The sequence below is a fragment of the Aquarana catesbeiana genome, linkage group LG03 (assembly GCF_042186555.1).
Source record: "Aquarana catesbeiana isolate 2022-GZ linkage group LG03, ASM4218655v1, whole genome shotgun sequence".
Classification (NCBI taxonomy): domain Eukaryota; kingdom Metazoa; phylum Chordata; class Amphibia; order Anura; family Ranidae; genus Aquarana; species Aquarana catesbeiana.
Window position 1 is genome coordinate 536,251,717 of NC_133326.1, and position 22,884 is coordinate 536,274,600.

Below are 22,884 nucleotides of genomic sequence, written 5' to 3' on the forward strand. Positions count from 1 at the left end.
TCTCCTTCCAGCCTCAGTGGCATCGTAAGTTCTGTTCTGGAAACTTAAAACTGGTCTATATGCAGGATTAAAAAATAATCCACATGTGTTTAAATAAAAGCATACAGCTTTTAATCTGTTTATGAACACAACACTGTGCTGCTGCTTTTTCATTGTCCGGTCAAAAGGCTGGTACAGACGGGCCAAATATCGGGCAGTTAAATTGAAACCAGCCAACATTCAGCCTGTGTGTACAGCAGCCTGTCTGACTGTAGCCGGTCTAGCAACTGGCTTTTATCAAACGGGCATGCTGGAAAACCAGCATCGGATCAACGCCAATGGTTGAGCGCTGGTCAGTGTGTTCGTGTGTGTGTGTGTGGGGCAGTCCCCCTATTGGAACACAATAGCTCAGCGAGGATATCACTGCACAGACATCACTTAGTACGGCGACCTCTCAGTTTTTTTCGTTCAGCCCATTGTGTTAAACAAAAAAAAAAACCTCATCTGTGCACCTAGCAATAGACTGGAGTTGACCCCGGACAAGGCTGTGTTATTACAAAGCACAGAGGCCCAGGGCCTGAATGTGGTGTCTGGTAGGTGTACCTGGATCACAAGGCTGCGTGAACAAAAATTCTTTAGCACTTATAAGTTTACCTAGCTATATAGTTAAAATGGAGTTGTATAGAGTTCTGCCTTAAACTGTTCCCACTGCTCTCTCCTCCTCTCACTTCCGGATGTCGTTGCTCTCTAAATAACTTCTGATTATCTGCTAGAGCTTTTTCTTCACAGTTCCTGATTGTTGTGTTCATTTCATATGATGCCGCCATGGCAACCAATTCACTGTGAAATGGCCAAGTTTACACGTCTCTCCTGTCAGAGCAGAGCTTGGTAGTCTGTGTACATTTCTCCATCTCCCGATATGTTGCCAGCGATTCCTCCAGGTCCTAGTTTCCTGAAATATCACCAGTGATTCCATGATTGTCGTGTCTCAGCTGCCTGATATCTCACCAATGATTCCTGTATAAGATCACAGCATCCTGATATCTCGCCAATGATTCCTGTATAAGATCACAGCATCTTGATATTTCACTAGCAATTCCTCCATAGGGTCCTGTTTCCATGCATCTTGCCAGCAATTCCTCCATCAGGTTCCAGCTCCCTGATATCTCACCAGTGATACCTCTTTTGGTTCCCAGCTCCTTGGTATATCACTAGTGATTTCTGCATCGGGTCAGAGCTCCCCAATAATTCCTCAACGATTCCTTCAACGAGTCCCAGCTCCACATATCTCATTAGTGATTCAAGCATCAGGTCTCCCTTCCCTGATATCTCGCTAGTGATTCCTGCAGCAGGTATTCACTCCCTGATATCTCACAATTTGGTATTTGCTCCCCAATATCTCATTTGTGATTCTTTCATCAGGTTCCAGATCCCCAATATCTCACCAGTGATTCCTTGATTGGGACTCCTTGATATCTCACCAGCGATTTCTTCACTAGGCTCCTGCTTCCTGATATGTCGCCAGCTATTCCTCTGTTGGGTCCTGGCTCCTCGTATCTCTCATCATTGATTCTCGCATCAGGTTCTTGCTCCCTGATATCTCACCAGCAATTCCACCATCAGGTCCCAGCTTCACACATCTTATCTGCAATTTCCCCATCGTATCCCAGGTCCATGTATGCCACCTGCAATTCCTCCATTGGGCCCCAGCTCGCCTGCAATTCCTCCATTGGGCCCCAGCTTGCCTGCAATTCCTCCATTGGGCCCCAGCTCACCTGCAATTCCTCTATTGGTCCCCAGCTCCATGCATTGGACGTGCAATTCTACCATCAGGTCCCAGCTCCACGTTTCTCATCTGTAGTTCCTCAATTGGGTCCCAATTAGTATAGTGCCTTGAAAAGGTATTCATACCCCTTGAAACTTCCCACATTTTATCATGTTACAAGCAAAAATGTAAATTTTATTGGGATTTAATGTGATGGACCAACGCAAAGTGGCACATAATTGAAGTGGAAGCAAAATAACTGGTTATTAAAATTTTTAACAAATATCTGAAAAGTGTGGCATGCGTTTGTATTCAGCCCCCTTTACTCTGACACCGCTAACTAAAATCTAGTGGAAAAGATTGCCTTAAGAAGTCACCTAGTTGGTAAATAGAGTCCACCTGTGTGTAATTTAATCTCAGAATTTTAAACCTCATATGGCCATGATCTACATGACAAGACACGGCCCCCATCAGTGCCACGTATCAATGCCCATCAGTTCCCAGCTGTGTACAGCTGTTCTGTGAAGCCCTTAGAGGTTTGTTGAACCTTAGTGAACAAACAACATCATGAAGGCCAAGGAACACACCAGATAGGTCAGGGATAAAGTTGTGGAGAAGTTTAAAGCAGGGTTGGGTTATAAAAAAAATATCCCAAGCTTTGAACATCTCACAGAGCACTGTTCAATCCATCACCTGAAAATGTAAAGAGTGTGGCACAACTGCAAACCTACCAAGACCTGGCCATCCACCTAAACTGACAGGCCGGGCAAGGAGAGCATTAATCAGAGAAGCAGCCAAGAGGCCCATGGTAACTCTGGAGGAGCTGAAGGGATCCAAAGCTCAGGTTGGAGAATCTGTCCACAGGATAATTATTAGTCGTGCACAAGAGTGACAAGAAGAAAGCCATAAGAAGTCCCGTTTGCAGTTTGCGAGAAGCCATGTGGGGGACACAGCAAACATGTGGAAGAAGGTGCTCTGGTCAGATGAGACCAAAATTGATCTTTTTGGCCTGAAAGCAAAACTCTTTGTGGCAGAAAACTATCACTGCACATCACCCTGAACACAATTGTCAAACACATCATGTTGTGGGGATGCTTTTCTTCAGCAGGGACAGGGAAGCTGGTCAGAGTTGATGGGAAGATGGATGGAGCCAAATACAGGGCAATCTTAGAAGAAAACACATCAGAGCTACAATGGAATGGTTTAGATCAGAGCATATTCATGTGTTAGAATGGCCCAAAGTCCAGACCTAAATCCAATTGAGAATCTGTGGCAAGACTTGAAAATATCTGTATACAGACACTCGCTATCCAATCTGACAGAGCTTGAGCTATTTTGCAAAGAGTGGACAAAAATTCCCCTCTATAGATATGCAAAGCTGGTAGAAACATACCCAAAAAGACTTGCTTAAGTGCAGCGAAAGGTAGTTCTACAAAGTTTTGACTCAGGAGGGCTGAATACAAATGCACGCCACACTTTTCACATATTTTATTTGTAAAAAAAATTTGAAAATCACTTGTCATTTTCCTTCCACAATTATGTGCCACTTTGTGTTGGCCTATCACATAAAATCCCCATAAAATACATTTACATTTTTGGTTGCAACATGAAAAAATGTGGAAAATTTCAAGGGGTATGAGTACTTTTTCAAGGCACTGTATCTCGCTAGTGATTCTTTCATTTGTTCCCAGCTCCCTGATTTCTCACTAGTGGGGACTTTAACCTCCCTGGCGGTTTTCCCGAGTGTGGCTCGGGGTTAAAATTCAGTACCATTAGCGGTAACCCCGAGCCACACTCGGGATCGCATTGCAGGATCCTGGGGCGGCGTTACTTACCTTGTCCCCGGGATCCTGCGATGTCCCCCGCAGTGTCCGAGGGCTCCGTCCTCCTCCGAAGCCTCTCCGTGCCAGGCTCCGTTCCCTGCGAGCGGCGCGACGCACGGGGGCGGAGCCTGGCGGCAAATTCAAAAAAAATGTCAAAATCATAACACATACAGTACTGTAATCTTACAGATTACAGTACTGTATGAAATGATTTCACGTCCCTTTTGTCCCCAGTGCTCTGGCCCATGCCCTGCATGCAGTTTTACATGATATACACTGTTCTTTCTGCCTGGAAACTGGAGATTGTCCATAGCAACCAAAAAGTGTCCCTTTACGTCAAAAGTGGCTTTAGACCAGCTAGAAAACAGCGATAGTAAATTAGAACACTTGCAGAATTGAGCGATAGTGAATTGTGGGGAAATTTATTTTATTACTATTTTTTTTAATTTTTTTTAATTATTTATTTTTATTTATTATATTATAATTTATGTTTTTGTGTTTCAAACTTTATCATACCCGGGATATCTACTAGACTCTGGTTTGGACAGATTTAAGTGTGTTATTGTTAAGATTTACAGACCTACAATATAAAACGCCAAATTTCCATGCAAAATAATTGTACCTCTTTCAGCACCTAAAATCCGAAATAATCATACCGCCAGGGAGGCTAAGTAGCATTATGGCAGCTGGCCTAGGATTGCTCTCACATGTCGCATACTTGGTGTATTTCAGGTGATAAATCTGTCATCTTTCTTTTGCTGATGAATGAGACCCCAAGATAACAAACTACAGCCACATGGATCGTAATCACATCTAGAAATCATGCTGACTTTGCGAAACACAGAACACTTGGAGTGCCACATATGTGATCTGTGAGAACTAATACTAGTGTGGCAATGGGCAGATGTTGCCTTTTATCAACCCAGGGCTGGTAGGCCATTGAATAAAAGAACATGATTCAGTGTTCAGGTAGACCAGTGGTTCTCAATCTCAGTCCTTAAGTACCATGTTTGCAGGTTTTTCTTTTATCTTGTACAGGTGCTTTAAATCGGAGTCAATGGCTTGGTATTTTGGACACCTATTTTATCTAAGAGAAATTCCCAAAACATGGCCTGTTGGGGGTACTTGAGGACAGGTTGAGAACCACTGAAGTAGACCATTTTCTCTGTCATTGTTGAATTGAACATTTAGACCATTAATCTTGCCATCGGTGTGGGTGCCTCATTCCCTTGCAACTGGTTGTATGAGAAACAGCAAAGCCTAAAAATCCCTGCTGCCACAATGAAGCTGCTCCCTTTTTCCTTTACAGGGGTCTTTTGTGAGTCCAGACGACCCACTCCAAGTACATGCAAAGAAATCCAGAAAATTGGGGTCCACACCGCCTCTTTTGATTAATACAAACCGATGATGTAAGATGGGTATCATGATATGAAGTGAAAATGCATTTCTTTTTTTCTTCCTCTCCAAATATTTTATTGAGGTTTAACAATGTGAATATCATTTTACATTTACCAAGTAGTCAAAGAAGTGCACTTCAGCAGGGCTCAAAGTATCTAACATAAGCCAATGGCAAATAGTAAAGAACATTTAAAAGATTAGTATTAACAGTAACAGTAGGGGGCCGAGTCTTTCCATGTAGATCATGGCCGTATGAGGTTTAAAAGGGCAGGCCCCTGAGAACAGGGGAGGTTGGTAACAAAGCAGGCATAATGTAAGCAATGTCAACAACCATTTTTGAATAGAGGGGTGCATGAAAGTATTTGGAATCATAAGAGGCTATTGGTCAGTGGATGATGAGAAAAAGGAAAGTTGGCCCGTCAGGGATCACAAGGTCATGGGGGGGGGGACCCTGAGGGGAACTGTATGTAGTAGCCTGCATCAGCTTAGGTGGGAATGAGGAGGCCTAGGCCTCCCTGGTTAGCAAAGATAGGTGTAAGGGAGTAGTCTCGGGAATAATAAAAAAAAAAAAAAAAAAAGGGGGGGGGGGGGGGGCTGTTGTACGATAAGACAGAGAAGAAAAAGAAAAAAAGGGGGGGTTACCCTAGAGAGGAACTCTGCCCGGACAGGTTAGGTTAAGTCAACAGTAGTGAATTGTTAAGATCAGGGGGTAGAAAATGGGTGATCCAGGGTTTCCATTGTTTTCCATAGAGTGCAGTTTTGTTAAGGCTAACTGCTTCTGTCTTGGAGTGGATCATTGGTTGGGTGATTCTGTGCTTCTTTACTAGGATACTTAGGGGGATTTCCAAGCCTTAGCAATGGTTTGTTTTGCTGCAGTGGTGACAAAGAGTAAGACTTTGAACTGGCAGTGTGTTACAGCCAATGGTTTGTTGTTTGGGAGAGCCACGGTCGGATCTGGGGCCATGGGTGTCTCATAAAGAGTCGATAGAATTTGTTCCAGAATGTTTGCACAATGGGACAGTCCCACCAGATATGAACATGAGTTCCTGAGGTTTGACAGCCACAAAAGAAGTGTACAGAGCATTGGGGGAAAATTTTTGAGATCCTGGCGGGAACCAGGTGTCATCTGGTGAGCACCTTGTAGTTGGTTTCTAGGCCTACAATGTTGGGTGAGGCTCATTTAGTTGCCTTCCAGATATGTGACCATTCGGCGGGTTCAAGGGTTAGCTTGAGATCTTTTCCACTTCATGTATGCCAGGGTGATGTGGGATATAATATAAGTTTGGCATAAAGGGTCAGAGATAAGATCCCTTCTATAGGGGTCTGACTTGCAAGCTCGTTTAAAAGTTGTGAGATTTGAGAGAACGAGTCCAGGGGTGTACATGGTGCGTAGAAGTGTTTTATTTGTAAGTAGCGGAAGAGTTTTGAGGGGGGGGGGGAATCCGTGGGTGGCACAAAGAGTTGGGAAGGACGTAATTGAATTGAACTTGAAGTGATGGGCTTTTAGTAGACCTGCCTGGGCCCAGGCAGAGAAGGAAGATGATATTCAAGCCAGATAAAAGGCGGGGTTACGAAGGAAGGAGAGGAGGGAGTTATGAGGGGATTAGAGGCCGAAATGACTTTTGAATCTATCCCATATAACCAAGCTATGTTTAGTTATGGGATTAGTGATTGAACGTCGTAGTGATGGTGCTAGCCAAAGAAGTCTAGCTGTGGAGAGGGAGCTACACTCTACAGATTCAATTGCTACCCAGAGTGGTATTTCTTTGGTGGCATGGTATTTGGGGAGTTGTGCTAGCTGAGCTGCTTAGTAGCACTTTACAAAGTTAGGTACGCTAAGGCCGCCCTGAATAAGGGGGTGTTGAGAGTTTGTTTGGGTAGGTGGGGTTTGATGTTGCCCCAGATGCTTTGGGAGGCCCTACACTGTAGTATCCTCAGGTAGTGGGATGGGACAGGTATCGGACGTACCCTAAAAAAGATGGAGAATTTTGGGAAGAATGGACATTTTGAGAATAGGTACCCTCCCCATCCATGCTAGTGGTAGGGATGCCCATTTAGACAGAAGGTTTGTAGAGGTGTGATAGCATAGGGGGGTAGTTGGCTGCATATAGGTTGCTAGGATTAGTGGTGAATTTGATGCCCAGGTAGGGAATCAGAAGAAGCGGCCCAAGGAAATCGGAGAAGTTCAGATAAACTGGCTACTTGAGGGGGTGGTGGTAGGGAAATATTCAAAGCCGTCGACTTTTGTAGGTTTACCTGTAGGCCCGATACGCGCTCAAATTTGGAGAGGGTGGCCGGGAGGTTAGGAAGACTGTAACATCATCCGCAAATAGGCAGAGTTTGTCTTGATAGCTGCTGAGTTCCAGGCCATGTAGGTTAGGATTAGAGCGAATGAGAAGGACCAGAGGTTCAATAACCAGAGAAAGTAGGAGTGGGGAAAGAGGGCAACCTTGACGGGGTACCTCGCTCGATTGGGATGAAATCAGAGCGGAAATCAGAGTATGTGATGTAAGCTCTGGAGTTCTGGTATAGGCCTGAGATCCAGCCTAGAAAGTGGGTACCAAACCCCCATCGCTGTAGAATAGAGTGAAGGTAGGGCCAAGAGAGCGTATGAAACGCTTTGCGTTTATCTGGGGAGATAAATCAGGTTGGGATGCGGTGGGTTCGGGCAAGGTGGGCTAGGAGTGTTGCTGTACGGATGTTGTCTCCTGCTTGGCAGGAGGAAAGAAAACCAGTTTCATCCCTAATGTATAAGGGAGCCTATAATCGGGTTAAGGCGGGTGGAGAGGACTTTGGCCAGTTGCTTTATATCAAGATTGAGAATGTAGATTTGTCTGTAGTTGGACAATGCAGTGTCATCTGTGTTGGGTTTAGGGATCATTGAGATTGATGCAGTTAGGGATTCTGTGTGAAAGGAGTGGCTGCTTAGTAAGGAATTTAAGGCCTCTGTTAGGAGAGCGGTAAGATGAGACGAAAATTTTGCACCTGCGCCCTTGCGACCGCCCCCCCCTGGGCAGTCCACACATGGCGTTGGGAGGAACCCATTTTGGACCTTTGGGATAAAATGACGTTCGTTTTTGCACTAGACCACATGGACGACACATCAGATCAGTCACAGTGAGTTAGGTTACCCCCTTTTTTTTTTTTTTTTTGCACTTGTCTTCAATTTTGTGTTTTTCACACTGCTCACGGTCCCCATATCCCTTCATTCCCATGTTTGCTTTATTCTACGGTGGTATTTTTCAGCAGTATGCAATTATCACACTTTGTCCCCCTTTTTTTGCCTTCATAGCTGACTCTATAGTCACTTGTTACTCCGCACCACTGTGGATGGTCACTTATACATATTTACATTTATTACAGTTATTGGCTGGAATTTATTGTGGGTGTCAGCATGAATTTAGGCACATGGATATACATTTCTTTAGCACCAGACCTGCCTTCCATTTGTCCCCATGGTCCATATGGTGTCCTGCCACAGCTCCTGGGACAGATGTCTTTGACAACCCTTCTCCCTAGCGCTGCTATGTTTAGGCTGATTTTGTAAGTATAGAGGCTAGGTGTTTGCCTCATTGAATAATTTGATTTCTGTGATAACAATAGCTTAGAAAAAGAAAAAAAAAATTATATAATATTATACTGTTATTTTACCCTGTAGATATAGGTTATGCATCTACTCCTGAGGAAGTGAACATTGATTCGTGAAACGCGTCGAGTTTATCGATTGCAATTTTATATATGTCTACAAATATATGTATGCCAACATCGAAACTGTGTATGAATTTAATGTTCCAAATCAGTCTAATAAGGTTTTAACTGGATTTTACCATGATGTAATTTAATTGGGTCAATAAACCTTTAATCATGTGAATATATGTATTATCTTATATGAGTGATGTGCCTCAATTAAAGTCCCCAGGCAAATATTGGCAGGTGAGATTTGCTGTGGTGATTGGTTGGCTGATACCAAATTTTAGACATGTGCATTCGTTTTCGTCCGAATGCATTTTCGTCCGAATTTCAGGTATTTTCGTTATCGTTTTAACAAACGATAACGAAAGTGCAGAATCCGAAAAACAAAAGATCCGACATAAACAAATGCTTTATTTTCGTTTTCGTTGCTACAACAGTTCGATATAGACAGGAGATTTGACATGATGATAATAACAATCTGTGTCCATCAAACCTGTGGTCGAATGTGCCTAACCTTAACTCTATTAGTCCAAGATTATTCTACATAGAGAGAAAAGATTCGACGAAGGGGAGAAAAGATTCGACGAAGGGGAGAAAAGATTCGACGAAGGGGAGAAAAGATTCGACGTAGGGGAGAAAAGATTCGACGTAGGGGAGAAAAGATTCGACGTAGGGGAGAAAAGATTCGACGTAGGGGAGAAAAGATTCGACGTAGGGGAGAAAAGATGAATAAAAATAATGATGATGATGAATGTTATTGGCTGATTGTAACCAAAGAGCAGGAGCAGTAAAATAGCTAGAACTAAGTACACGTACTTTGGCTTATGGTGTCTGTTGAAAGTTCTAAGAAGGTTCGACGGAGCAGGTAAACTATACGGCGTCGTACAGTTTAGCTGCTCCGTCGAATCTTCTTTGAACATTTGACAGACACCATAAGCCTCCAATGACAGATTCGACCTTAATTTGGATTTTCGGACGAATGCAATTTTTAATAAAAAACGAAATAAATAAAAACGAATTTCGCGAGTAACTAAATACATTTATTTTTCGGACGAAAACGAAATTCCGAAACGAAATATTTCAGTGTGCACATGTCTACCAAATTTAAACCAGCCTCTATGATTTTGCCCTACATAAGGAGGATTCTGTTTCCATCTGGATGCTAACACTCCTGGAACAGAAAAGCTGCTTTGAAAAATTACCAGGGGTAGTCCTTTCCACATAAGGTGTACTGCCAGGGTAGAGAAAAAGTCCTGTTGGTCCTGAGCATCTACTCCTTGTTTTGCCATAGGGTAGAGCCTGATCTCATCCAGGCATTATTTGTATGGAAACTATTCTCCTAATAAAACCATGTGACAATAACGGTGCATTCTGTTTTTGAACACCCTGTCTGCAACTGTGCTAGACACATGCCAGGGATTGAATTGTAGCTTGCAGCGTAGCATAGAAAAAAGCTACCTATAAGCTTTCAGTAGCTTGGGGCAATTGGTTGCTGTTAGTGTACTCCTTTTTTTTTTTTTTTTTTTGAACACTACTGATTTGTGATCTCATTTGATGTGAGGATGGAGGATATTTAACCTGTTCTGGCTTTCTGTGATTCCTCCATGACAGACTCTTCCATTGCTGGCTTTCTGGATCCTAGGTAAATCCGGTTATACTTGTGCTACTCCTAGCTATGGATTTCAGTGCTATATCTCGATGTTAACCAGCTGACGGCTAGGACCCAAGTATGATCAGCAGACAAGAGATGTTGTGAGTTCTAGTCACATGCTGAGCTGTTGATGGTGGCACTGAGCATGCTCAGATTGCAACCTCCTTTCCAAAGATCGCAGCTCTCCCACAGCTCATCCTTCATTCAGCTGAGGCACAGCAGAGTGGCAGGTCACCGCTGACATGTCCCCGTGCCTTGCGTCTCTCTCCCTCCACCAGGTAGGCGAGTGTCTCTTGTGTATTACATGTATACATGCTGCTTATGTTACCTGCACAATACACCCTCAGCATGCAGATTAACCCCATGTGTTTTTCTGAGATTCCAGCACTCCTACCAGTACAGCCGTCCTGTGCTATCCATGCTCTCTGTTTGTAGATGCACTGAGAGAATTGCGATGAGTTTCTGTGAATAGTGGCAAGGCCTGCACAGTGCTGTGAGCGACTGCTGTGCTCTCGCCTCCCTGCACAGAACAGCACAGTACAGCTCAGCAGCTGATGGATTCCAGTCCGTCTGATAGAATCCGGTCTTCAGAACCAGGGCCATTATCTGATATGTGCTTTGTATAAGGAGATGTATTGCTGGCCTGCTACTGTTCTCTGTGATGGGGATCTGTGGGATGTTTCTTGTCCTTATGATCCAGTACAGAGATACCTTGCATTATGGGCGTTATGTATATATTTAGTTTTGCTGCTGATACGCCTGTGATGGTTCAGGTTGTGCTCATCCATATGATTTGGGGGCCGGACAGAGAGGTTCTGACCATCCAGTGAAACCGGCTGTGATAATGTCACAGTGCGATCTGTGCTGTATTGTTACTCTGACTTTGGGAACTCTGATAATCCATCAATACACTGTGGTAACCATGACACATTCACAAATAGGAAAATCCTTGTATTTGTGGAATTGCTGTGATAACCCAGAACCCCTTCTTTCTCTCTCTCTCTCTCTCTGTCTCTCTCTCTCTGTCGTTTTTCTCTTTCCCTCCCCAAATGTTCTACCCCCCCACCCCACCCCATCTTTTTTTCCTCTTTCTGCCCCCTTTTTCCCCATATCTGTCCTCTGGCTTCCATAGTTCCCCATCTCTACCTCCCTCTCCACCCACCACCACCCCTTTCTACCCGGTCTTTCTCCCCTCCTACTTTCTCCATCAACCTTCTGTGTCTCTCTATAGAACCTTATCTGTATTAGAGGGGTACATCTACCTACATCTGTATATAGAAGCTCCACGGAGGGCCTTTGCCTCCTGCTGGTAGTTGTATTGATGGAATTGGCAAACTTGCCGATAGTTAGGCGAGTGTTCCTCCTACACATCTCTCATGTCAGCAGATTATCACAGAACTCCACTCTAAATGTACAATCCTTTCTATTCATATTTAATTCAGCATGCTCTGTTCTATTGTTCTGTCCTTTGGAAAAAAATACACATATGGGGGGGGGGGGGCATCCAGTATGTGTACCCTGTGTGAATTCATTGGTAAGCTGTAATGGGGTAAATGGTATGGTTATCCACTGTCTGTTGATTGCAGCACACAGGAAGTGTGGTGACTTCAATGATCAGATTAGAACAGATTATGAGGTGTCAGGAGGGTCTCAGGGCAGGAGACCTGGGTGGGTGAGGACAGCCTAGGGCTTTTCAGGTGCTTGAACTCCCTGAGATCCAGATGGTTTATCCTTCCGACACAAAGTTTGGGAACTCCCCTACACGTCTCACACCCCCCTCCCTATGGATTCTCTGTGTACCTTTATATTATTAATTACACCTTCCTATGGTAAAGCGAGTTATGAAAATGAATAAGATGTTTCCCCTTGTAGATTGCTGAATGAAAGCTAAAACCTGATTTGTCACTAAGTACAGCAGCATTATTACCTATTTACCACTGTCAGTACATGAGTGTAAGGGTCTCTAAAGACTCTGCCTCTGAGGAACCTACCTGACTATAGAAGGTGGTCTCTAGCCAATCTCGCCTACTGCGCTGCCAGCTTTGTGGTTCTGATCAATAAAGTGATTTCGCGCAAATAGTGATAAGCAATTCGGATTAAATTAATTTATGAGCATAAGGAGAGTGTTTATAAAAATCAGAGGTGGAAACATACTAAGTGATGTGTTGGATATCTATCTGTGATAGCAAACATTTAAACATAATAAAATATAAATTATGTGTGGATGAGAAATTTCACTCTTACCGTGTAAAATCTCACAGTTTTCTTATTATATTTGTGCATAAATTAAATGCACATAGCCTAGTATGGGTTAAATTATAATTAAATATACTTAACCTAGTGTGGGTTAAACTACAATAAATTTCAAACAAAAATAGTGACAACAAAAGTCCAGTGATTGCTGCAATGGATGGGGAGTGATGAGGTTCTATTGTTGTTGGAAAAGGTGAAGGTAGTTATTCCCAATAATCCTGTTGTGGCTCCCTTAACAGTCTGGTCTCCCAGAACTCTTACTTCAATGTTAAAGATAACACGCAGTCACCACTAGGGGCATCTCCTGACTTCCCTGGATGGTCAATGTGATGTCTCTGGATGGTATATTGAGCAGTATTCCTTCTCAAGGTGCAGCGATATGTTGTCCAATCACATAAGTGCAGGGAGGTACCTCAGTATGAGAGAGAGAACAAGGAGGGAAAAAAAAACCTCCAATAGTGAAGTATGTCAGGTCTAAAAACGTGTTTATTAAAACATAGTGGCATAGACTCTTACACAAAAAAGATTAAAATATCACAGGGAACAAATTAGGCGTTGTTCCTTGCCTTCTCACGTCACTTCCGGTCGCGGCTCTTCCCGGCCAATCCCTGTTGGGATTGATCTAAACTATTTAGTGTTATGTGTTACACTTATAGATTTTGCTGCACTTTCGTTTATACCACACACTTACATTACCCACTATTCCAAAGTAGCGTGAGAGCTCCTGAACACTACACTAGCTTTGTGGTTCTGATTACCTGTTTTATTGCTGTAGGTCAGGGGTGTCCAGCCTTTTGACCATCCTGGGCCACATTGGAAGAAGAGGAATGCCTTGGGCCACACATAAAATACACTAACAATAAGGATACCTGATGAGCAGAAAAAGTCAGGCAGATCACAAGTTAACGGTAACAGATGTAGATAATGTACCTGAGTAATAAAACTTCATTTTTTTATTTTAAAAATATTTTTTTCTTATAAAAGTAAGAGGTCAACATAAAACGAGCGCAATATTTGACACCGGTTTTCATAAATGAACACATCAATATTAATCGATGGAGTAGCAATTCTGAATGTGCTTATCAGATATTTTGGTTCCAACTTTGACCTTTGTGTGCTTCATCCTTGAAAATAGTTCTCACAAATATAGGTTCTGCTAAAAACTAATGACATGAATAAGGCGTGATTGTGAAGAGTGTGAGATTTATCTTTGGGAAGATAAAACTTTTAAAAGTCCAGTAAAGAAACAGTCAAATATTTCTTCAACCGCATGTGTTCGCTGAAAGTAAATGCATCTTTACAAAAAAAAAAAAACAACTTTTTTAAGTTTTTGATTTTGTGTTGGGCTGCATTCATAGCCATCTGAGGGCCACAGGTTGGACACCCCTGCTGTAGAAGGTAACCTGGATCTTTATTATGACATTGGTTGTCTGTGTACTACTTTAAGTTCCACATTTTTTTAATGTGGAGATCGTTTCGCCGTCTTTTCTCCCACTTCAGTGAAATTGGGTCCTTTATCTACACTGCCTTTAGCGTGCAATTTTTCTGTTTGGTCAGCTTATGCGCAGTGATCCGCCATATTGGTTTGGTGTGCAGTAGATTGTGGTGTTCTGCAAAGATTGTAGGATGTACGGAGCCCCATATGTCCTCTGTAGGATCTCCCACACATTCAGCATGACAGCAGATGCTGTTTATCTCTTCATGCCGGATTTGTGTTGCGGGTACCCATTAACCCTCTGTATGCTGAGCCTCGTCCATCACAAGGCATAGCACAGATTAGAAAAAAAGAGTCTGTTGTCTGACAACTAATAATCTTCCAGGTATCTCTGAAAAGAAAATATTGTATTGGCTTTGTAGTAGATGCCACTATTTCTCCTGTCTCCTTTTCTAAAGATTTGTATGGTTCATCCATTCTGTGCCGAGAGCAAATTTGAAGTAACCCATAGCATCCAATCGCCTCCTTCTCTTCTGTTAAACAATGAGAATGATTGGTTGGTGTATGTGAGCCCATATTCAGGTTGATTTACTAAAGGCAAATAGACAAGTACTCCAGAGCTTATTAAATGTACAGAAGTTTTGCTGGCTTACATCATCCAATCATGTGCAAGCATGCTGTGTTTTTTATTTTCCTTGCACATGATTGGGTATTCTTAAGTAAAGTGAAGCTTTACCTTATTTACTAAGCTTTGAAACAAGTGCACTTGCAGAGTGCAACTACACTTTACAAAGTGCAACTACACTTTACAAAGTGCATAGTCTATTTGTCTTTAGTAAATCAACCCCATTGTGTCTAAGTGCAGAAGTTTGAGCAAGGCACCACAATAAAGAAGATAGTTTTAGTCATACTAAAAGTTCCTCACAACTGAGTTCTGTTTGTGGCAGGAACTTGGGGGGGGGGGTGCAATATGACCACGCCAAAGCAGTGTCATATCACGTTATGGCTTCACTGCCTGTTGCAAACCCCAAACTTTGGGGACAGATTTTTTCCAAACTAAAAATACGCAGATAATAGATTTGGAGGTTATTAAATGCTGTGGTTTTATTTTTTTCTGCATTTGCCCTGTAGAAAAAAATCTGGTGCACTTGTTTTGTCAGTGGACTCACTGCTAGTGCTGATATATATATATATATATATATATATATATATATATATATATATATACACGTGAGCTTTAATTTGCCCATTTCCTATTATTTTCTGCACCTCCCTTCGCCTTTTCCAAGCCCTCCTGCCTTGATACCATAATTTCTTCTTTTCCTCTTACCCCTTCTGTAGTTGTGTGCTTCTCCCCCAGTGCCCTCCCACTTTATTCTCATAATTTGCTATTCTCTCCCTTGGAGCCCTCTTGCTTTATTCCTGTAGTTCCCTGTCCCTTTGCCACAGGAGCCCTCCTGCCTTATTTTAATTAGAGGTCGACCGATATGGGTTTTTCTCTGGCCTATGCCGATGCCGATGTTTAGAAATCACGGTGACCAATGGCCGATATGTGATGCCGATTTTTTTGGGCCGATATATTAGGCCGATTTTTTTTTTTTTTTTCTTTTTTTTCCCTTCATCTCATAAAATCTAACAGTTAGACCCCTTTCACACTGGGGCGTTTTTCAGGCACTTTTGGGCTAAAAATAGCACCTGTAAAGTTCCTGTAAAATGACCACCCTGCAGTCTCAGTGTGATATCCCAAGTGCTTTCACACAGAGGTGATGCGCTGGCAGGATGTTAAAAAAAAGTCCTCCAAGCAGCATCTTTGGAACGGTGTATACCGCTGCTCCACCACTCCAGCCCATTAAAATGAATGCGCACCGCTGCCGAAGTGCCTGCAAAGCGTTTCGGCAGCGGCGCTTCAGGGGCGCATTTAACCGCTTCCTCGGCTGCTGGCAGGGCGCTTATAACCCAATAGTGCCGCTAAAATGATGGTAAAGCGCCGCTAAAACTAGCAGCGTTTTACCGTCAACGCATGCCCGCTCCAGAGTAAAAGCAACCTTAAGTGATACAGAAATTTTTTTACATTTAAACATTTATTAAACAAAACAAACCTCCAATCAGTTCACTTGTATGTAGAATTTAGATTAAAAAAAATAAAAACAACTATATCTTAAATATTAAATACACAAAAACAGGTAATCAAAACTTTTGGATGAAAAAAAATGGGCTAACTTTACTGCTTCGTTTTTTTTTTTTTTTAATTCGTGTATTTTTTCAAAAAATATTGCGTTTGAAAGACCACTGCGCAAATACCGTGTGACATAAAATATTGCAACAACCGCTATTTTATTCCCTAGGGTCTCTGCTAAAAAAATAAATATATATATATAATGTTTGGGGGTTCTAAGTGATTTTCTAGCAGAAAATACAGGATTTGTACTTGTAAGCAACACATGTTTCAAGTCCGCTGATATTGGCCTTTTTTATCAGCACAATCGGCCGATGCCGATTAAGTAAAAAACACCAAATATCGGCCGATATATCGGTCGACCTCCAATTTTAATCCATTCCTATTCTCCCCCAGAACCCTCCTTTTCATATTCCCATTCCCAGTTTGTCCCCTAAAAGATTCCCACCAGGAATCTTTATGACGAAGGTTGGCGGTGTCACTGCTGGTGATCTTGATGAATGGATGGATAGTCCTCTCTAGTTAGAAGTCATCATGTTATAGCTGTGTAATGGTGTAGTAGTTCTGGACAGTAAAGATCTCTTACTGGAACTAAGCTCTAGACCTGCAATATCTGTCCCTGGTGTAGAAATGGATGTGAAGCAATTAGGAAGTAATTAAAATCTGTTCTCCTTTCTTCTGAGTGAGCATAGCATGAAGCCTGAACCATCCAATTTATGTGCAGAAATGGTTAGGTTATTGTCAGCTCCCATTGTGACACCAAACAGTACCTACCACATATAAGATCAGTGTGGATTCCTCTGGTACTGAGTGACAGATATTGTGACAATAACGCGTGACAATAACACATGACTATAACCTTGTACTCAGACACACAGCCACCACTTGATGCTCCTGATGGATTTTTTTTTTTTGATATAGCAAAAGTATGGAAAAAGCAACAGAAATATTCATATAAAGCCAGTGACATATGGATGGTGTTATATTGGCTCTTCCAGACCGGGCACAAAAACATGGACTGTATTATACTTACTCCTCCAGACACAGACTATAATGTACTGGCTCTTCCAGGCCAGACACACGGACTGCATTCTACTGGTTTTTCCAGGCCAGACACACAGACTGCATTCTACTGGTTCTTCCAGGCCAGACACATGGATAGTATTATACTGGCTCTTCCAGACCAGACACAGGCACGTGTATGATGTTATACTGGCTCCATTGGACTTACAAACACATGGATGGTGTTCTACTGAATTTCAGACCAGACAACGATATATAGATGCATTACACTAGCTGTCCCAGACATATGGATGTATTATCCTGGCTGTTTTGGATTGGACACGGACACATGGGTGGTATACTGGCTCTTCTAGACCAGACATATAGTAGGTATTGTATTTGTTCTTTCAGACTAGACACATGGACAGAATTAACATGGCTGTTCCAGGCCAATAACTGACACTTGGATGGCATTATAGTGGTTCTTCCAGGTCAGACACATGGATGGTATTATGTGGACTCTTCCAGACAGGACACAGATATGTGGACACTATGATACGGGCTCGACCAGACCAGACACAGACATGTGGTTGGTAGTATACTGGCTTTATCAGTCCGACGCATGGACCGTATTATACTGGCTCTTCCAGACACACACAGTATTATATTTACTCTTCCATGCCAGACAAATAGATCGTATTATATTGGCTCTTTTAAACTGGGCATATGGTTTGTATTATACTTTTTTTTTTTTTTTTTCCATACCAGACACATACACATGGATGATATTATAATGGTACTTCCAGGTAAGACACACAAACAGTATTATAGTGGCTGTTCCAGAATGAGGACATGGACTGCATTATAATGATCCTACCATACTGGACAAGGACTCATGGGGACAATAATTATACTACTGACTCCTCTAAATCGGACACATGATTGCCATCAAACTTGCTTCTCCAGATCAGCACAGAAACATAGATATTATACTTGCTCTTCCAGACCAGCAGAGAAGCATGGATGGTATTATACTAGTTCTTCCAGACCAGACACATTGACAGTATTATACTGGGTTTTCCAGACTGAAAACAGCTGCATGGATTGTATTATACTGGCTCTATCAGACTGGATCACCATAGACACATAAACGTTATTGTACTGCCACCTCTAGACTCGACAAATGGATGCTATTATACTGGCTCTATCAGACCAATACCGACACATGAACAGTATTTTACTGGCTCCTCTAGACTGGACAAATGGATTGTATAACACTGGCTCTTTCAGGTCAAACACATGGATGGCGTTATTCTGTGTCTTCCAGGCCAGGCACAGAAACCTGATCGGTAATATACTGGCTGCATCAGCCTGACACAAACAAATGAACGATATTATACTGTTTTGTTCCAGACAGACCCCTATAGATGGTATTATACTGAATGTTCCTGACTGAACACGGACACATGAGCGGTATTTATACTGGTTGTTTCAGGCCGAACACAGACACATGGACAGTAATATTATACTAGCTCTTTTAGACTGGACGTGGACAGTAATTATAGTGGCTTTTCACAACTAAATGCATGGATGGTATTGTACTTGTTCTTTCAGACCAGACAGAAACATAGGTGTTATTATACTAGTTGTTCCAGACCAGACACAGGTATGGTATTAGCTGTTCCAGATTGAACGCTGAGATGTGTGATGGTATTATACTGGCTCTTCCATACTGAAATTGGACACATAGTAGGTATTATACTGGCTTTTCCCAACACATGGATGGTATACTGGCCTTTTCACACTAGACACATAGGTATTATACTGGTACTTCCTGACTGGGCACATGCGGGTTGATTTATTAAAGCTGAAAAGTGTAAAATCTGGTGCAGCTTTGCATAAAAACCAATCCGCTTCCAGGTAATTTTGACAAAGCTTAACGTGATTGTAAGGCTTCGTGTTTTATTTTTTAAAAATAACAAACATGTCATACTTGCCTCCGCTGTGCAGCTCATTTTGCATAGTGGCCCCCGATCATCCTCTTCTGGGGTCCCTCGGCAGCTCTCACATCAGATAACCCCCTAAGAGAAGCACTCTCCCAAGGGTTATCTTGCGGGCGCACTCCCGAGTTCAGCATTTGCGTCCATAGACATGAATGCCGGACTCGACCCCGCCCCAGGCACCTGCGTCATTGTATTTGATTGACAGCAGCAGGAGCCAATGGCTGTGCTGCTATCAATCTATGCAATCAAGAGCCCGAACCCTGTGCAGAGAGGGAGAGTGTCTCTGTCGAGGGGATGAAGAGGCTCAGGTAAGTAAAATGGGGCAGCTGGGGGGCCGGTGACTGCCAGAAGTTTTTTCACCTTAATGCATTCAATGCATTAAGGTGAAAAAACACCAGGATTTACAACCCCTTTAATTGAACAAGTGGAAGTTAGAAGCTGATTGGCTACCATGCAGAGCTGCACTAGATTTTGCACTCTCTAGTTTTAGTAAATCAACCCCCATGGTGTTATACTAGCTTCTCCAGGACAGACATATGAAAAGTATTATGCTCACATATACAGGCAGGTTAAAGACACAAACATGGTATTTTACTGGTTCTTCCAGGCCGTACATGGACACATGTATGGTATTATACTGGCTCTTCAGACCAGACACATGGATGGTATTATACTTGCCCTTCCGGACCAGACAGACACATAGACAGTATTATACTGGCTCCACCAGACCAGACATATGGGATAGTATTATACTGGCTCTTCAGACAAGACACATGGATGGTATTATACTTGCCCTTCCAGACCATACAGACACATAGACAGTATTATACTGGCTCCACCAGACCAGACATATGGGATGGTATTATACTTTCTTTTCCAAAATGGACACTGACACATGGGTGGTATTATACTGGTGCTTCCTGACTGAATATGAAATGGTAAGTTACATTTAATTAATGTGCCAGAGTCTTTGTCTAAATCAGTGCTGATGCTGAGGCATTTTCTAGTCCCACTGGCGTCAGTCTGGGCCTACCAAGGTCTGAAGGATGGTAAACTGGCCCTTTGTTTAGAAAGTATAGAGATCCCTGGTCTAAATGATGCCTCACCTATTGTCCACAAAGCCCCCCCTCTTTCCCCGAATTACGGGTATGTTATTGCTAGTACTGCACAAATATTTATAGCCACAATGCACATAAACAACACAAAAGTGGTGGTAATGATGGTTGAGTTCATACCCAGCACAGATTGTGGTCAGGTACAGTATATGAGTTGTTGCAAACAATTTTTCACGACTTTATTTCATTATACGACCACATTTTCTCCTGTGGCCTGCTGACCTTGGTATGTCTTCTGTTCCTTTTTCCTGTCCTCCTTTATCTGCGATAAATAACTTTTTTAGTGGCGTTTTAATTAGTTTATTACACTAAACGAGAATATGGCTGCAGGACGCCCAGCGGCAGAGTGACGACTGACGCTAATTCCAGTGGACTGTGTGGTTTATCCGGTCATGTGTGCAGAGGTGACCTACATTCTTCTATTTGCTCTGTAACTGGTAAAGATGATTTATTCATGGTATCCCTCCAGCACAGAGCCTATTGGCGGTGTCTTGTGGAGCGATTGTGTGGCCATGTTGTGTGTTATGACTGGTCCCCCTCTTGTCAGAGGATTGGAAAGTGCTGCACATTCGCTGCTGGTAACATTTTCTTGGGTGCTAGATTTTACACCTGAGGCCTGATTCCCTGCTGTAGGGTGAGCACTAGGCACTGGCAGCATTATTGCTCAGCAGTCACTGTATGACTATATCGGGTGACCACAATTCCCACCAGACTGACTTCATTCCACCAGTCCTATACATTCCAGTATCTTTGCTAAAGCAGAATTATTATATTTTTATTATTATTATTATACAGGATTTATATAGCACCAACCGTTTGCACAGCACTTAACAAAATGAAGGCAGACGTTCGTTACATTACAATTTGGTACAAGAGAAATCAGAGGGCCCTGCTCGCTAGGTCTTGAAATCTAGGAGGGAGGGTCAATTGATACAAAAGGTAATGGCTGTGGGGGATGAGCTGATGGAGAAAGTAAAACATTGTATTAGTTAGAAACAGGATAACCTTCTTTAAAGAGAAGGGTTTTTCAGGGATTGTCTAAAGATGGATAGATTAGAGGACAGGCGGACAGATTGGCGTACAGAGTTCCAAAGGATGGGAGAAGCTCTGGAGAAATCCTGTAGGCGAGCATGGGAGGAGGTGACAAGGGAGCTAGAGAGCAGTAGGACTGAAGAGATGGCTTGGTTGGTATTTTGAGACTAGGTTAATGATGTAGCTGGGGCCAGAGTTGTGGACGGCTTTGTAAATTATTGTTAGTACTTTGAGTTTTATTTGTTGGATGAGTGGAAGCCAGTGCAGGGATTGGCTTGGAGGGTTGGAGGACACTGAACGGTTGGTAAGGTGGATGAGTCTTCCAGCAGCATTCGTTATGGACTGAAGGGGGAGGATAGTGTATGTAAAGGTAGTCCAATGAGGAGTAAGTTGCAGTAGTCTAGACGAGAGATGACCAGGGAGTGAATTAAAAGCTTGGTGTCATTGGTTAAAAAGGGACGTATTGCGGAAGCTAAGGCGGCATGATTTGGACAGGGATTGGATGTGGGCCTGGAAGGACAGTTCAGAGTCTAGGGTTAGCCCTAGCACCCTGGCATGTGGGGACGGACTGATAGCTGTGCCATTGATCTTGACAGAGAAGTCAGGGGAAGGGGCACGTGGGGGAGGAAATTTTATTCAGAGATTCAGATATAGATTCAGTTTGAGGAAGTGGTGTGACATCCAGGCTGATATGTCTGTTAGTAAATCAGTGATGTGTGAGGAGACTGATGGGGTGAGCTGAGGGGTAGAGAGATAGATTTGGGTGTCATCGGCATATAAATGGTAGTTGAAGCCATGGGAGGCTATCAGTTGACCCAGGGAGGATGTGTAGATTGAGAATAGTAGAGATTCAAGGACAGAACCTTGGGGGACCCCAACGGTAAGAGGTGTTTGGGAGGAGGAAGTAGAGTTGTAAGTGACACTGAAGGTGTGCGGTGAGATAGGTAAGATTCGAACTAATGGAGAGCACAGCCATGGATACCAAGCAAATTGGGTTTTTTGAGGAGGAGGAGGGGGTGATCAACTGTATGAAAGGCACCGGAGAGGTCCAAAAGTAAGAGTACGGAATAATGACTGTTGGTTTTAGCTGTCGCTCAGTCGGTTGTAGACTAAACGTTCAAGGAGTTTGGAGGCAAAAGGGAGTAAGGAGATGGGTCTTGGGTTGTTAAGATTGATGGGGTCCAGTGAGGCCTTTTTTGGTATGGGAGTGACTAGTGCATGTTTCAGAGGGTTTGGGGAGATGCCAATAGAGAGAGAGAGAGGTTGAAGATATGAGTTAGAGTGTAGGATAGAGTCAGAGGGTGACCATAGTATTTGAGAGGGATCGGCGTCCAGCGGGCAGGAGGTTAGGTGAGCGTTAGAAAAAAGTTTATTGACTTCCTCTGTAGTAGTTGGGTTAAACAAGATTGTATAGGAGGACAGAGAGTGTAAAGTGAGGAAGATATCTGTAGAGTGGAGGAGATCTGGAGATGTAAAACGGTCACCCTCTCAATCCAGAGAGCCAACAGATACCAGTCGTAAATACCTTAATGCAAATAAAGCTTAAACAGTTGGAATAG

General features: G+C 42.9%; 1 protein-coding gene across 13 annotated transcripts in view; it reads left to right on the forward strand.

The window, feature by feature from the left end:
• The window catches only part of PLEKHA5 (pleckstrin homology domain containing A5), a 619,814-nt gene that overhangs the window by 80,847 nt on the left and 516,083 nt on the right, over positions 1 to 22,884 (forward strand). Inside the window, exon 1 of one of the 13 annotated variants that reach the window (XM_073621391.1) lies at positions 10,451 to 10,587. The exons of the other annotated variants lie outside the window; for them this stretch is intronic. The gene's annotated coding sequence lies outside the window, so the exon portion shown is untranslated. Of the gene's footprint in view, positions 1 to 10,450; positions 10,588 to 22,884 lie in introns of those variants that run through there. 13 annotated transcript variants of the gene reach the window in all.